Here is a 15,506-nt window from a genome sequence, read left to right as displayed (position 1 = left end):
GGATTGCTAGGTTTGACTTACCAATACATTAGTTAAGACTTATGTGTCTGTCTTTATGAGCATTTGGCCTATAATTTTCTTGTAAGATCCTTATCAATTTTTAGTAACAAGGTTGTGCTGGCCTCATACATGCAACTGGAAAGTGGTTTCTCTTTTTAATTTTCTTAAATGTTTGGAAGTTTCACTAGTAAAGCCATCTGGGCCTGAAAATTTTGCTACAAAAAGGTTTTTAACTACAAATGTAATCTCTTTAATAGATATAGAACTACTTATTTTTTTCTAGTTTTTGTGTCTTCGGTAATACATTTTATTGGAAAAATTTGTCAATTTAATCTGAATTTTCAAATGTATTACCACAAAATTGTTCATAACATCTTAAGAGCTTTTAAATGTCTGTGGGATATGTGATAGTTCATTTTTCTTCCCTGACACTGGTAATAACATCTACCACTAAGTTTCATTTCTACTCACAGAAAGAAAAGAAAAAAAAGTAGGGTGTGTACACTACATGACAGACATCCACTAACTCAGGAATAGTCTCCAACCATATTACCTACAGATGGAGCAGAGCAGGTAGATTATATAAACAACCCAGCAATTCCCTCTCCAAAGCTTTCATCACCAGAAACAACTGTGAACCTGAGCAAAAGGGGACCCTCACTGAAGGAGGAGGAAACTGCTATTTGTAATGCGCTAACAGGCTGGATGTGGTGGCTCATGCCTGTAATCCCAGCATTTTGGGAGGCCAACATGGACAGATCACTTGAGCCCAGGAGTTTGAGACCAGCCTGGGCAATGTGGCAAAACCCTGTCTCTACTAAAAATACAAAAATTAGCCAGGAATGGTGTTGCATGCCTGTATGTAGTCCCAGCTGCTCAGCAGGCTGAGGTGGGAGGATGACCTGAGCCTGGGGAGTTGAGGCTGCAGCGAGCTGTGATCCAGCTTGGGCAACAGAGCGAGACCCTTAAACACACACACACACACACACACACACAAAAAAAAAAAAAAAGAAAGAAAAGAAAAGGAAAGGAAAGAAAAACAGGTGATACACTAAGCTGGTCAGCAAGTATTTAGATGAAAAACAACCACTAAGTAGGTTTGTAACCCAGGATCCCCAGCCCTCCACTCCCAAGATGTCCATAGATAGAATTCAGAGGGACATGAGCTCAAATATCTTTATTTTCATGAACTTCTGGCTGAAAAAAATCAGCATTTGATTATAGATGTGGATAACAAATCATACTAATAAGAACAGTTCTGGCTGGGCACAGTGGCTCACACCTGTAATTCTAGCACTTTGGGAGGCCGAGGTGGGCAGATCACTTGAGGCCAGGAGTTCAATACAGGCCTGGCCAACATAGCGAAACCTTGTCTTTACTAAAAATACAAAAATTAGTCAGGTGCAGTGCTTCACATCTGTAATCCCAGCCACTAGGGTGGGTTAGGCATGAGAATTGCTTCAACTCAGGAGGCGGAGGTTGCAGTGAGCCCAGATCACACCACTGCACTCCAGCCTAGGTGACAGAGTGAGCCCTGTCTCGAAAAAAGAAAAAGAAGAAAAGAAAAGTCATAGTAGTAAGAGCAGCTCTGATGACTTGTCATCAATAAAAGTCACAGATACTTTCATACCACAGTGCAGTGCAGCTTTTGGAAATACCACAAAATACCATTTACATGGGCATCACTACTTTGAAATTACAGGAGTTATTTGCTACTGCACTGAATTTTGTTACTTACTGCATTAATAAAGGAGTACATATACTCATAAATCTGGAGCTTTGTTTTTTAGTTTTTTCATTTTACATTTTTTTTTTTAAGAGACAGGGTCTGACTCTCTCACACAGGCTAGAGTGCAATGGCCTGATCATAGCTCACCTTAGCCTTGACCTCCTGGGCTCAAGTGATCCTTCCTCCTCAGCCTCCCAAGTAGTTGGGACTACAGGTGGTGCTAGCACTGGGGAGTGGATGCAAATACAGGTTAACATTAGCAGAGAGGTTTGACTACACAGAGACCATAGTAAATCAATTGCTTACAGACTCATATCAAAATCCTATCTGTGAGTGTCATGTAACAAGCTGCAGCTGGTGGCAGGCTTCATGGTGGCAACGAGCTGATGTACTTCCATTGTACAGCTGCATCAGGTGGAAGGCTTTAAGTCAGAATCAGACACTTATTTTAGTCCACTCATGGCCTGCCCATTATTTTATTTACCACTTCCAGCTGTGCCTCTTTCCTGCACTGCACACTTGTCTCTGTCAGTTTTGGTAAGCCCACAAGCTAACCCTAGCCAAAATGAGTAAAAAACAAATGTCACTGGTAAGCTTCTTCAAAAAGGGGGAAACACCCAATGGTGAGACAGCAGAAGACTCTAACACTGCCAACAAAAAGAAAGCTGCATTTAAAATAAAATACCAGGAGTCCTACTCAAATTACAGGTTCATTGCAACAGGTGATTCACATTCCCCAAGCCCACTTTGTAGCATATTCAAATGGCTGTTCAATGAAGCCATGAAACCTTCAAAACTGCTTTACCACAGGGAGACCAAGCACCCTGCATTACAAGACAAGCCTTTGGAGTTTTTCAAAAGAAAAAATATGAACACAAAGAACAGAAGCAATTATTGAAGGCTACCATTTCATCAAATCATGTCTGCAAAGAGAGGATCATTCTTAGTGGCTAACTGCACTGCTAAAGCTAAGAAGCCCTTTACTACTGGTGAAGAGTTGGTCCTGCCTACTTTTAAGGACATTTGTTCTGAACTTTTAGGAGAGGCTGCAATTCAAAAGGTGGCAGGCGTTCCTCTCTAGCAGCATAACTAGGTGAATTGATGAAATAGCAGGGGATATTGAGACACTTTTGTTAGAGAGAATTAATGAGTCACCATAGCATGCAATCCAGGTTGACTAGCATATCAATGTTGACACCAAGGCAACAATGCTTGTTTCTGTATGATATGGTTTTCAGGAGGATGTGCATGAGGATATGTTAGGTGCACAAGGATATGTCACTTGCACTTTTGTTGCTAACCAATGCCTCAGCCGCAGAACTATTCAAGTCTTTGAATGATTACATATCAGGATAACTGAATTGGTCATTTTGTGTAGCATATGCATGGGCAGAGTAACCGGTATGACTGGATAGCTTCATGTTTTCACTACTTGGGTCAAAGAGGTCACTTCTGAATGTGAGTCTTTGTGCTGTGCCATCCATAGAGAAGTGACAGCTAGCCAAAAAATGTCACCTGAACTGAATGCTTTGTAGGATATGATTAAAATTATCAACCATATTAAAGTACACGCTCTTAACTCATGTCTATTCATGCATCTCTGTGAGATGGATGTAGAGCACACACATCTTTTCTTATACACAGAAGTGAGATGGCTTTCTAAAGGTAGATCACTGGCCAGAGTTTGAGTTATGAGGTTTCTTTTAGAAAAACCGTTCCAGAGATTTCTTTTAGAAAAATCATCACCACTGGCAGCACATTTCACAGAAGGGGTTGCAAAACTTGCTTACCTCCTCAAGGAACTCCATCTGTCATGTCAGGGGAAAACTGTGCTCAAGTCAGCAGATAAGCGGCTGCACTCAAAACCAAACTGGAATTATTGGGGTGACAAGTGAACATTGGGATTTCTGACATGTTTCAAACATTAGCAGAGATCTTGAAAGATTCTAAGCCAAGACCTTCTTTCTCCCAGCTGGTGCATGATCATCTATCTCAGCTTTCCAAAGCATTTGAGTGGCCAGGTGCGGTGGCTTACGCTTGTAATCCCAGCACTTTGGGAGGCCGAGGCAGGGGGATCACGAGGTCAGGAGCTCGAGACCAGCCTGGCCAACACCGTGAAACTCCATCTCTATTAAAGACACAAAACTTAGCTGGGCATGGTGCCAGGTGCCTATAATCCCAGCTACTCAGAAGGCTGAGGCAGGAGAATCACTTGAACTCAGGAGGCAGAGGTTGCAGTGAGCCGAGACTGTGCCACTGCACTCTAGCCTGGGCAACAGAGCTAGACGCCTTCTCAAAAAAAACACAAAGTTTAGCATTACTTCCCAACCACAAAAGACCCCCGAACTGGGAAGGATCCTAGACCCATTTGTGAATAAGCCAGGTGAATTGACTTTGTCCATGCTAGAAGGGGAACAGCTGCTTGAGATGGTAAATGATGGGGCCTTAGAAGTATGTTTGAGACAACTTCAAATCTCCATACATTCTGAATTAAACTCAAGGTGAAATATCCTGAGATTGCCAAAAAAGCACCCAAAAGCCTGCTTCCATTTCCAAAATCCTATCTTTGTGAAGCAGGGTCTTCTGCAGGGACAGCAACCAAAATGAGACTATGGAGTAGACTGGACATAAGCAAACACTTTGGGTGTCAATGTCTCCCATTCACCCCCAGATGGGACCGTCTAGTGGCAGGAGAAGCAGCTCAGGGGTCCCATGATTCTACCCTATGGGGAGCTGTATAATTACTTCATTATATATTACCATGTAATAATAGAAATAAAATCCACAATAAGTGTAATGCAGGTGGGGCATGGTGACTCACACCTGTAATCCCAGCACTTTGGGAGGCCGGGGGGGGGGATGACTTGAGCTCAGGAGTTTGAGCTCAAGGGTTCGAGACCAGCCTGGCCGACATGGTGAAACCCCATCTCTATTAAAAATACAAAAATTAGTGGTGTCGCATGCCTGTAGTCTCAGCTACTGGGGAGGCTGAGGCACAAACATTACTTGATCCCAGGAGGCGGAGGTTGCAGTAAATCAGTATCATGCCACTGCAGTCCAGCTTGGGCAACAGAGCAAGCCTCTGTTTCAAAATAAATAAATGTAATGCACTTGAATTATACCAAAAACCATCCAACCTCCCCTGGTCCAGGAAAAAAAATTGTCTTCCATGAAACCGGTCCTTGGTGCCAAAAAGGTTGGGGACCACTGCTTTAGGGAACACTTCCCCCTGGGCCAGGCCCTGAGCTGGAAGCAGGGCATGGGGGTAAGGTCCATGCTCGCAAGTTCTTGATGCTACCTACAGAGCTCCCACCAACATCTGGCCACCCACAGAAATGTCTGCTTTCTCCAAAGACTTCACCTTCACCCTAAGTTGATCCATCTAACCTACTTCCAAGGAGAGGGGAAAGTAAACAGTAGATAAAGCACAGGCATTGATCCAAAAGAGGAGTTCAAAACCCAGCCCTGACATGTACTAGTTTGTGGCATTGGCCTCCCTCCAAGGCTCTCTCTATCCCACTGTGAAAAGCGATAACACCACCTATCTTTCCCAGTTACTGTAAGGTTTAGAAATAATGTATCTAAAGCACCCGACAAGCACATAGTCTCCTTAAGTTAAAATTAATTGAATCTCTCAGGTCAGAGCTGTCCCTATCAAACACTTAATTACAATTAGGGACTGACTGTGAACCAGAGAGGAGGGAGAAAAATCACAGGGAAAATGGAACATGAGGAATGGAAAAAAAAAAAAAAAATCATTCCTCAAAGTCTCCTTCAATGAACTACCACCTTTTCAATGAAGCCTTCCCTCTCCTCGAGTTCCCATAGCACTTAATCACATTGAAATAGGTCCTTAGCTCCGAGAATGAATGAATAATACAAAACAGATGCCAGTCGCGGTGGCTCATGCCTGTAATCTCAGCACTTTTGGAGGCCATGGCAGGCAGATCACCTGAGGTAAAGAGTTCTAGATCAGCCTTGCCAAAATGGTCTCTACTAAAAATACAAAATTAGCTGGGCATGGTGGCACATGCCTGTACTCCTAGCTACTCAGGAGGCGAGGCTGGAGAATCGCTTGAACGTGGAAGGCGGAGGTTGCAGTGAGCTGAGGTTGTGCCACTGCATTCCAGCCTGGGCGACGAGAGTGAAACTCCGTCGCAACAAACAACGAACCAGAGACAGAAACAATTTCTCACTCCCACGTAATGCAAACCACCAAGGATGCCAAATGCTCTAACCCTACAACCCTGATACAAGAGCAATGAACACTGGTAGCAGCACACTTCTTAACATCAGTGTGCCAGTACCTCTGGTGAGGATTAAGGGTAGGGTTTTTCCGCATAAAGACCTGCCACCTGAAGGTTAAACTCAGAACAGATGAAGGAAACTGAGTCCTGAAGATAGAACGCGAAGGAAGTCTTTAACTTTAGAGTCCCAGGAGTCACAGCAGGTAGTCAGGCGCACCGCCGACACTGCCAAAGGGACCAGAGTTCGCAATTCCCCACAGCAGTGGCGGAAGCTGGGGACCAGGCCAAGGAGCGACGACGCTGGCAGGGCCTTGAGCGGACTTGTCCCGGCGCCCAGGTCCCAGCCTCTGCCCGCGCGCACTGCGCGTGCGGCCCCTGCGGCTTTTGTCTCCTTCGCCGGACCGGGAACTTCCTCTGTCCCGCCCTCGGGCGCGCACACGGGAACAGGGGTAGGAAACGGAAAGCGTTTTGTGCATTTTTAACAGAGTCAACTGACGCAAAAAATAATAATAATATAATAAAATAAAATCAGCACCTAACCTCCCCAGGACCCCCCTACGGTCACCAGCTACCAACCTCCGGGCTGTCCCGGGCAGCGGCGACGGCAGCGTTCACGCGCGCCGCGAGTTCCCAACACCCCTCTTTCGGCACTTCCGAGTCCCAGCGACATCGGCGGCGGCTACGGGCTTCCCCGGGACACCACCCCCCTTGCCCCGGAGCTGCCCTTTGGAAGAGCAGCCCCGCGCGCGTCCTCCGAGCACGCCCCTGCCGCCGTGCCCGCGCCCTCCGCGCCCGGCGGCCGGACTCGGGAACCCGCGGCGCTCCCGGGGCGGTGGCGAGCAGGCCATGCAGCTGCGGGGGACCGGCCAGAGCGCGGCCTGCCTCTCCCCACCGCGTTTGCCCCGCGGTTGGCCTGGGGCCTCTAGCCCCGCTCACCCCTGGGCTGCCGGTTCCCTGACCCTGGCGTGTGTATCTCTCCCCCACCCGTGTGTTCATTGCAGGTCTGGGGCTGCCTGCAAGTTAATTGCAGAGTGGAAATCACCTGAAACTCGAGGTGGGCCGTCATTCCAACACCAGTGGTACCCACCTACGTTTTGTAAGCGAAAGGAAGTAGTTCGGTGCGGTGGAAAGAGGGCGGGCTTTGCAGCCCTGGCAGCTTCGAGGGCTTGCTGTGTGAACTCAGCTCCTGGGAGCCTGCCTGTCCACCTCTGTAAAACAGAAATAAACTTCCCTGCTTTTCCTGGTAAATTAGAGTGAAGATCAAATAGAAATAAACTTTATGAATTGTAAAGCAACTTACAGAGATCACTACTGCAAAATGGGTACGGAGATTTTGAATGCGTTGGGAAAAGCGTGGAAGATCTGAAGATGCCCCAACGGGACATAACTAGGGAGATGCTGCTCGGAGGCCTCCAAGCCTGAGCCAAGAGACAGGCTTGCCGGAGTTCCACAGACTTAGCTCAGCAGGATCACCTGGGTTCTTATTAAAACCTCGGGCTTCTGGATCCCTCCCTGAACCAAAGGAATCAGACTCTCCATGGGAGGGGCGTCTCAGGTGGTTCTATGCTGAGGTAAAGGTGGATGACTCTGCCCTAGGCAGCAGGAAAACGCAGAAGCTGTGCTCTCAGAAATTTCATCTAGCAGTAACGGTGGAGAGGATTATTTTAATGACTGTAGAACTCTCCAGGAAACCAGAATGTGAACTCTCCAAGAGCTGGAGCTATCTTTTCTTTCGGCTTCCCCGCAACCCACCCACCCCAACACCTACTACAGACTGGTGTTCAGTAAGCAGGTGCTAGTAAACTAGCCCCAAATAGGAGTGCCAGATTTAGCAAATAAAAATACAACATGCTCAATTGAAATTGAATTTCAGGCTGGGCGTGTTGGCTCTCACCTGTAATCCCCAGCACTTTGGGAGCCAAGACAGGAGGATCACTTGAGGCCAGGAGTTTGAGACCAGGCTGACCAACATGGTGAAACCCCGTCTCCACTAAAAATACAAGTATTAGCCGGGTGTGGTGGCCTGCACCTGTAATCCCAGTTACTTGGGAGGCTGAAACATGATAATCGCTTGAACCCAGGAGGCAGAGGTTGCAGTGAGCCGAGATCCCACCACCGCACTCCAACCTGGGCGACTGAGACTCTGTCTCAAAAAATAAGTAAATAATTTCAGATGAACAATATGTAATTTTTTAGTATCAGCATGACCCATGCAATATTTGGGATATACCTATGGTTTTGTTTTTGTTTTTGTTTGAAGTACTTACAGGAAGCTTGTAATCCCAGCACTTTGGAAGGCCAAGATGAGCAGATAACTTGAGTCCAGGAGTTCAAGACCAGCCTGGCCAACATGATGAAACTCCATCCCCCCCCACAAAAAAAAAAAATGACAGGGGGATGGATGCAGCAAACAACCATGGCATGTGTATACCTATGTAACAGTCCTACACGATCTGCACATGTAACCCAGAACTTAAAACATATATTAAAAAATCATTTATCTGAAATTCAAATTTAAATCCTGGGTATCTGAAAACCAAGTTTAACTGGGTATTTTATCCGGCAACTCTAGATCCAACAGTTTTATAAAACCAGGGGCTACACTTCTCAGTCTGTCTGATGGCTGCCCTGCAGTAACACTTTGTAAGAAATAAAGTCTCCTTTCTAAATGTATTAAAAATGTGTGATTTTTTTTAAAAAGCGGACACATGTCAGAATTTCCTGCCCTTTTAAAACTGATAATATTCCATTGTACATATGTCACACATTTTTTCCATTTATCTATCTATGGACTCTTGAGTTGCTTTCTTCTTTTGTGAATAATGCTGCCATGAACATGGGTATACAAACATCTCTTTGAGACCCTGCATTCAATTCTTTTGAGTACATATCCAGAAGTGAAATTGCTGAATAATATGGTAATGTTATTTTTAATTTTACAAGGAATTGCGATACTTTTTTCCATAGAGGCTGTGCCATTTTACATTCCCACCAACAGTGCAGTTTCTCATATCCTCACCAACACTTGTTATTTTTTGATTTGTTTTTATACTAGCCATTCTAATCAGTATGAGGTAGTAGCCCCTTGTAGTTTTAATTTACATTTCCCTAATGATGAGTGATGTTGGTCATCTTTAGATGTGCTTATTGGTCATTTACATATCTTCTCTGGAGAACTGTCTAATCAAGTCCTTTGCCCATTTTTAAAATTGTATTGTTTTCTTGTTAAGTTGTAGGAGTTCTTTATACATTCTGGGTATTAATCCTTCATCAAATATGTGACTTGCAAATATGTTCTCCAATCCTGTGGGTGGTCTTTTCACCCTGCTGATTGTGTTCCTTGACACACAGACATTTTAATTTTGGTGAAGTTTCATTTAACTGTTTTTTTGTTGTTGTTGCTGGTTTTTTGTTTTTGTTTTTGTTTTGTCTTTTGAAACAGGGTCTCACTTTGTCACCAAGGCTGTAGTGCATTGGCACATTCATAGCTCACTGCAGCCACCATCTCCAGGGCTCAAGCAATCCTCCTGCCTTAGCCTCTCAAGTAGGTGGGACTACCAGGATGTCCCACCATGCCCGGCTAGTTGCTTTTATCTTTCATAGATAGGAGGTTTCACTATGTCGCCCAGGCTGGTCTTGAACTACTGAGCTCAAGTGACCCTCCCACCTCAATCTCCCAAAGTGCTGAGATTACAGGCATGAGCCATCATGCCTGGCCAGTTACTGGTATTTTTAATGTCATATCCAAGCAACCCATATTTTCCTCTGAACATTTTATAGTTTTGGTTCTTATGATTAGGTGTTTGATCCATTTCAAGTTAATTTTTGTGTTTGGTGTTAGGTAAGGGTCCAGCTTCAATCTTTTGCATGTGGTGATCCAACTTTCCCAAAACCACCTGTTAAAAAGCATAAACATCTTGTAAAATGCCAGAGATTGGGGTAGAAGGAATGGATGGTAGGAAACTAAGTTCCTTTTGGAAGTGAGAAATAAGATCAATGGAGTAAACCAACATTAAAGTCTAAACACCAGGAGGAAGGTTGGGTTGGGGAGAATGTAGATGGGAGAGGAAGAAAGGGGAGATTCTGCCACCCCTTCCCCCCACCCCCCGGCCATCTTTGATGCTTCACACACAGGCAAAAGTGTCTGGACTTTGAGGATCTCTGCTTGTCTTAGAGCAGTCAGGCCTCCGAATCTTCCTGACTCGGAACCAGAGCAGACAGCCCTGAGGGGAGACATGACCGGAGATGCCTGGCTTGAAAAGCTTCAGTTCTGACTATAAGCAAAGCCAAAGAGAGTCCTCCCTGGAGTTGGGACACAAACCAGAAATAGAGTAAATAGAGCAAAATTGATGATAATTGAGGCTTAAAGGAGGGAACCAATTTGTGCCTTGGTATTGTATTTCCTTAAAAGCAAAAATACCAAAATTAGCATGTAAATGTGAGTAATTAATGGTCAATCCTCTCTATACTATTATTTTAATCATAAGACATTAATCAGGCACCTGCACTCTCTCTGACTCTCTCAGTTAGTGGGAACTAAGTATTCCACTGGGGCCTCCCATCCAGACAAGCAGACCTCAGTACCTGGTAGCAACTCTCCAGACAGCAGAACTGGTGCTTAGGAGGGATTAGCCAGGCCAATCCTCCTTTTAAGTTCAGCCATGACTCAGTCATATAATTATACACATTCAACAGAGGCATAAATGGTTGCTAAGACTTCACTGATAAAGGCTTTAAGACAAAGGATTGAATTTCTCATTACGAAGATTCACACTCAAGCAACAATGAAGAGCTATTTTGAAGGATTCAAGAAGCTACCCAACCCTGACCACCTGGCAGAGGCTCTTGTCTGTGCCACCTATAAGAATGTCTGCCCTGGGTTAGTGTGATTTTCAATAACCAGTGTTGAACTAGCATTTGTCTAGCACCAACTTTACACACAACACAAAACTGAGTATTGGGGGGGATTTTATAAAAAGTGAAAAAAGACTTGTCCTGCAGGAAGCTGCAGTCTAGCTGGGGATTCACCAGATATACACAAAACAACTGGCAAATCAGAAGTACAAATAAAAATGATACACTTCAAACTACTCATAAATGCTGAAGAATAGACTCAGATCAGTACCCTAAACTATGCAGAGTGCAATTCATTATCATTTCCTCCAAGAACGCTTCCTACGCAGGGTAAATTCAATCCCTGGAAAGATTAGTCTCTGCCCAGTCACTTCTTCTTCTATCACATGATTCTTTTACATTTTCTATAGCACTTACCACTCTCTGGACTTCTCTCATTTGTTTATATATTTATTATTTATGTCAGCATTATTCAGACTACTTGGAATATATAATACACTAGTAGATTGTAAAATAAGCTTAATGGGTCACAACTATACTTAATTTTTTTGACTCATTTTTTAGCAAAATGAAATAGAGTAGAATAAACCATCAGAATAGAATAGAAAATATGAGAACACGTCACTGGACTTTTATTAGGAATTGTGAACACTGTAAGAAACACTGCATCCAATTGGTTTGAGCGGGATTAAGAAAGCAAATAAAAGACTATGATGGGCCATGCACAGTGGTTCACACCTGTGATCACAGCGTTGAGGGAGGCGGAGGCAGGTGGATCACTTGAAGCCTAGATTTCGAGACCAGCCTGGCCAACATAGTAAAACCCCATCTTTGCAAATAAATAAATAAATAAACCAGACATGGTGGCACATGCCTGTAATCCCAGCTACTTGGAAGATTGAAGCAGGAGAATTTCTTGAACCTGGAAGTCAGAAATTGCAGTAAGCCAAGATGGTGCCACTGAACTCCAACCTGAGTCATGGAGTGAGACCCTGTCTCAAAAAGAACTTAAAAAAAAAAAAAGACTACGAAGAATACGAATTTGCTAGTACAAGTCATTCTGCCTTCTAAAAACAAACATCTCATTTGATCTTCTGGTATATGATATGAATATGGCCATCATCTTTATAAGATAATTAGCTGTTTATATTTTATGTTAACATTAGAGTTCATTTTAAAGCATTTTTCTGAAAGAATATTGTCAAGTGAGATATATCTCAGGTTCGCATCCAACGTATATTTTGATAAATTGGCGTGAATTTCCCTTTAACAGGATTTCTCCTTATTAGAAAAGAATGATGAAGGAAAACTTTGAGAAATGCCCAAGATCAACCTAGAACTGTAAATAGTGACAATGTTGAGAATATTATTGATTCTAATTAGTTAGCTTCAACTTTATTTGAGATGTCCTTTTTAAAAGAAAAAGAGAATGCACAGCTTTATAAGAAAGATTATTTTTTAAAAAATTTTTCAGCGCATAAAATCCAACAAAAGTGACAAACTCTAATGTGTTATTTCTAATAACACCTTTAAAACCAGAAGGACACTTGGAAACACAGCATGCTGGACTTATTAACAAGTCCTTCAAACATTTTTAAAATAAAACAAAGGACAAAAAATTATTGTTTTTTGTTTTGTTTTGTTTTTTTGAGACAGAGACTTGCTCTGTGGCCCAGGCTGGAGTGCAGTGGTGTGATCTTGGCTCACTAGAACGTCTGCCTCCCAGATTCAAGTGATTCTCTTGCCTCAGCTTCCCAAGTAGCTGGGATTACAGGTGCCTGCCACCCCCCTGGTTTTTTTTTTTTTTTTTTTTGCTTTTTTTTTTTTTTTTAATTTTTAGTACAGATGAGGTTTCACCATGTTGGCCAGACTAGTTTTGAACTCCTGACCTCAAGTGATCTACTCGTCTCAGCCTCTCAAAGTGTGGGGATTACAGGTGTAAGCCACCGTGCCTGGCCTGTTCTATAAACTGTTCATGAGACTTAGTTACATATGGTTGGACAAAAGAGAAAATGGCTCTCACACAGTTGTTGAAAAATTATTCTTCTAACTCTCCAAAGCATTGGTCTAGGCAAAGATTTCTTGAGTAAGACCTCAAAAGTGCAAGCAACCGAAGCAAAAACGGACAACTAGGGTCACATCAAGCTAAAAAGCTTCTGCACAGCAGAGGAACAAATCAACAAAGTGAAGTGATGAACCACAAAATGGGAGGAAATATTTGCAAGCTACCCATCTGACAAGGGATTAATAACCATAATATATAAGGGGTTCAAACAATTCAATAGAAAAAAAAAACCAAAATAATCCAATTTAAAAATAGGCAAAAGATCTGAATAGACATTTCTCAAAAGAAGGCATACAAATGGCAAACAGGTATAGGAAAAATGCTTAATACCAAATCACTGGAGAAATGCAAATGAAAACTACAATGAGACATTATCTCACCCCAATTAAAATGACATTTATCCAAAAGAGGCAATAATGAAAGTGAGTGAGGATGGGGAGAAAGGGAAACCCTTGTACACTGTTGGTGGAAACGCAAATTGGTACAACCACTATAGAGAACACTATGGCAGTTCCTCAAAAAATGAAAAATAGAACTACCATATGATCCAGCAATCCTACTGCTGGGTATATATCCAAAAGAAAGGAAATCAGAATATCAGTGAGATATCTTCACTCCTCTGTTTAATGAAGCACTTTTTACAATAGCCAAGATATGGAATCAACTTAAGAGCTCGTCGATGAATGAATGGACAAAAAAAAAAAAAAAATGTGGCACATATAAACAATGGAATATTATTCAACCGTTAAAAAGAATGAAATCCTGCCATTTGTACCAACATGGATAGAACTGAGGGAGATTATGTTAAGTGCAGTATGCCAGGTGCAGAAAGACAAATATCTCATGTTCTCATTCATATGTGTGAGAAAAAAAAAAAAAAGAATTGAACTCAGGGAGATTATTGGGTACAATAATGGTCATGGAGACTGGAAAGGGTAGCAAGGATAGGGTGATAAAGTGGGAATGGTTAATGGGTACAAAAATAGATAAAATGAATAAGATCTAGTATATGAGCACAATAAGGTGACTATAGTGTCACAATAATTTATTGTGTACTTTAAAATAATGAAAAGAGTAGAATTGGATTGTCCCTAACATAAAGAAATTGTAAGTGCTTGGCCGGGCATGGTGACTCATACCTGTAATCCCAGCACTTTGGGAGGCAGAGGTGGACAGATCACCTGAGGTCGGGAGTTCGAGACCAGCCTGACCAACATAGAGAAACCCTGTCTCTACTAAAAATACAAAATTAGCCGGGTGTGGTGGTGCATCCTGTAGCCCCAGCTACTCAGGAAACTGAAGCAGGAGAATCACTTGAACCCAGGAGGCAGAGGTTTCAGTGAGCTGAGATGGCACCTTTGCACTCCAGCCTGGGCAACAAGAGCAAAACTCTATCTCAAAAAGAAAAGAAAGAAATGATAAGTGCTTGAGATGATGGATACTCCAATTGCCCTAATACGATTATTACACATTGCATACCTGTATCAAAGTATCACATGTACCCCATAAATATATACAACTCTTATGTACCTATACCAATTCAAAATGAAACAACTTTTTTAAAAATCAGTCTTTCAAAATAAAAAAGAAAAATTATTCTCTAATACAAATAGTTATGATAGACATGATTTTTAAATACCAAATCAGCTAATAAATTGAAATGTACAATTCTTTGGGATTGTAGTATTTCTAGTCAAATCTGTGTTACAGCAGAACCTCCTAGAGCCATGCTTCTCATGTGGCTAAAATCCAGTATAAAGCTTGAGATCCAACCCCAAAAGAGCACAGATACTGCAAGTTGTTAAATTCCTCTCATGTATGCAAAACAACAAGATGCGTGTGAGTGTGTGGAGGTGTTTGTGCTGTTTAACTTTAACCTCACACAATGGATTACATATATTTACAAAAGTGGAAAAATGCTCTGTTGGTCAATATCTACTAAAATGGAAAAATAGAGCCAGGCATGATGGCACACACCGTTAGTCCCAGCTACGTGAGGAGGGAGGATCGCTTCAGGAGTTCGAGGACATAGCCTGCTATGATCACGCCTGTGAATAGCACTGCACTCCCGCTTGGACGGCGTAGGGAGTCCCCATCTCTAAAAATAATAATAATAAATTTAATTTAGTTTAAATTTAAAAATAAAATAAAACCGAACACTAATAATGGAATTATGAATGACAGGGCTAGCTGCTATGGCTAGAAAACAGCAAAGCTATTAAAATATTTGTAAAAACTATTAATGACAGTTGTGTTTAGAAATCAGAATCAATAGAAATGTGCCATTTCTCGAAATAATTCTGCTAAATCTCATAGAATTATTAGAAAACATCATGAGGGTTGTTAGGTTTATTCAAGAGAGCTCATAAATAGCCAAAATAGCGATGTGTTTTGGTGCGATTGAAACAAACCATACTCTGACACTGAAGCTCACTGAAATTCATCGGTTATCTTATGGAAACGTAAGAGAAAATATTAAGCAGGGTGAATTAACTCAGAAATGACAGTCACATTTTTCTAGTTAGAAAGCAATCTCATTTGGCAAGCAATCTCATTTTCAAAAACAATGTTTGAGATTTTAATTTAGTATATTTAATGGAGGCTATTGATT

The 15,506-nt window shown here is 42.4% G+C and overlaps 1 protein-coding gene across 7 annotated transcripts in view; it reads right to left on the bottom strand.

The window, feature by feature from the left end:
• Positions 1–7,105, bottom strand: part of HHAT (hedgehog acyltransferase) — a 349,450-nt gene extending 342,345 nt beyond the window's left edge. For 4 of the 7 annotated variants that reach the window (XR_004272208.1, XR_004272207.1, XR_004272204.1 and 1 more), the window contains exon 1: positions 6,553–6,704. The gene's annotated coding sequence lies outside the window, so the exon portion shown is untranslated. Of the gene's footprint in view, positions 1–6,036; positions 6,335–6,552; positions 6,705–7,018 lie in introns of those variants that run through there. The other 3 variants (XR_004272205.1, XR_004272210.1, XR_004272206.1) reach the window with 3 other exon arrangements.
• Between the last annotated feature and the right edge of the window lie 8,401 nt (positions 7,106–15,506).

This window comes from Sapajus apella, unplaced genomic scaffold (assembly GCF_009761245.1).
Source record: "Sapajus apella isolate SASKATOON/1434 unplaced genomic scaffold, GSC_monkey_1.0 scaffold22, whole genome shotgun sequence".
NCBI classification, from domain to species: Eukaryota; Metazoa; Chordata; class Mammalia; order Primates; family Cebidae; genus Sapajus; species Sapajus apella.
The sequence above is the reverse complement of the archived record's forward strand: the minus strand, read 5'-3'. Positions and strand labels throughout refer to the sequence as shown.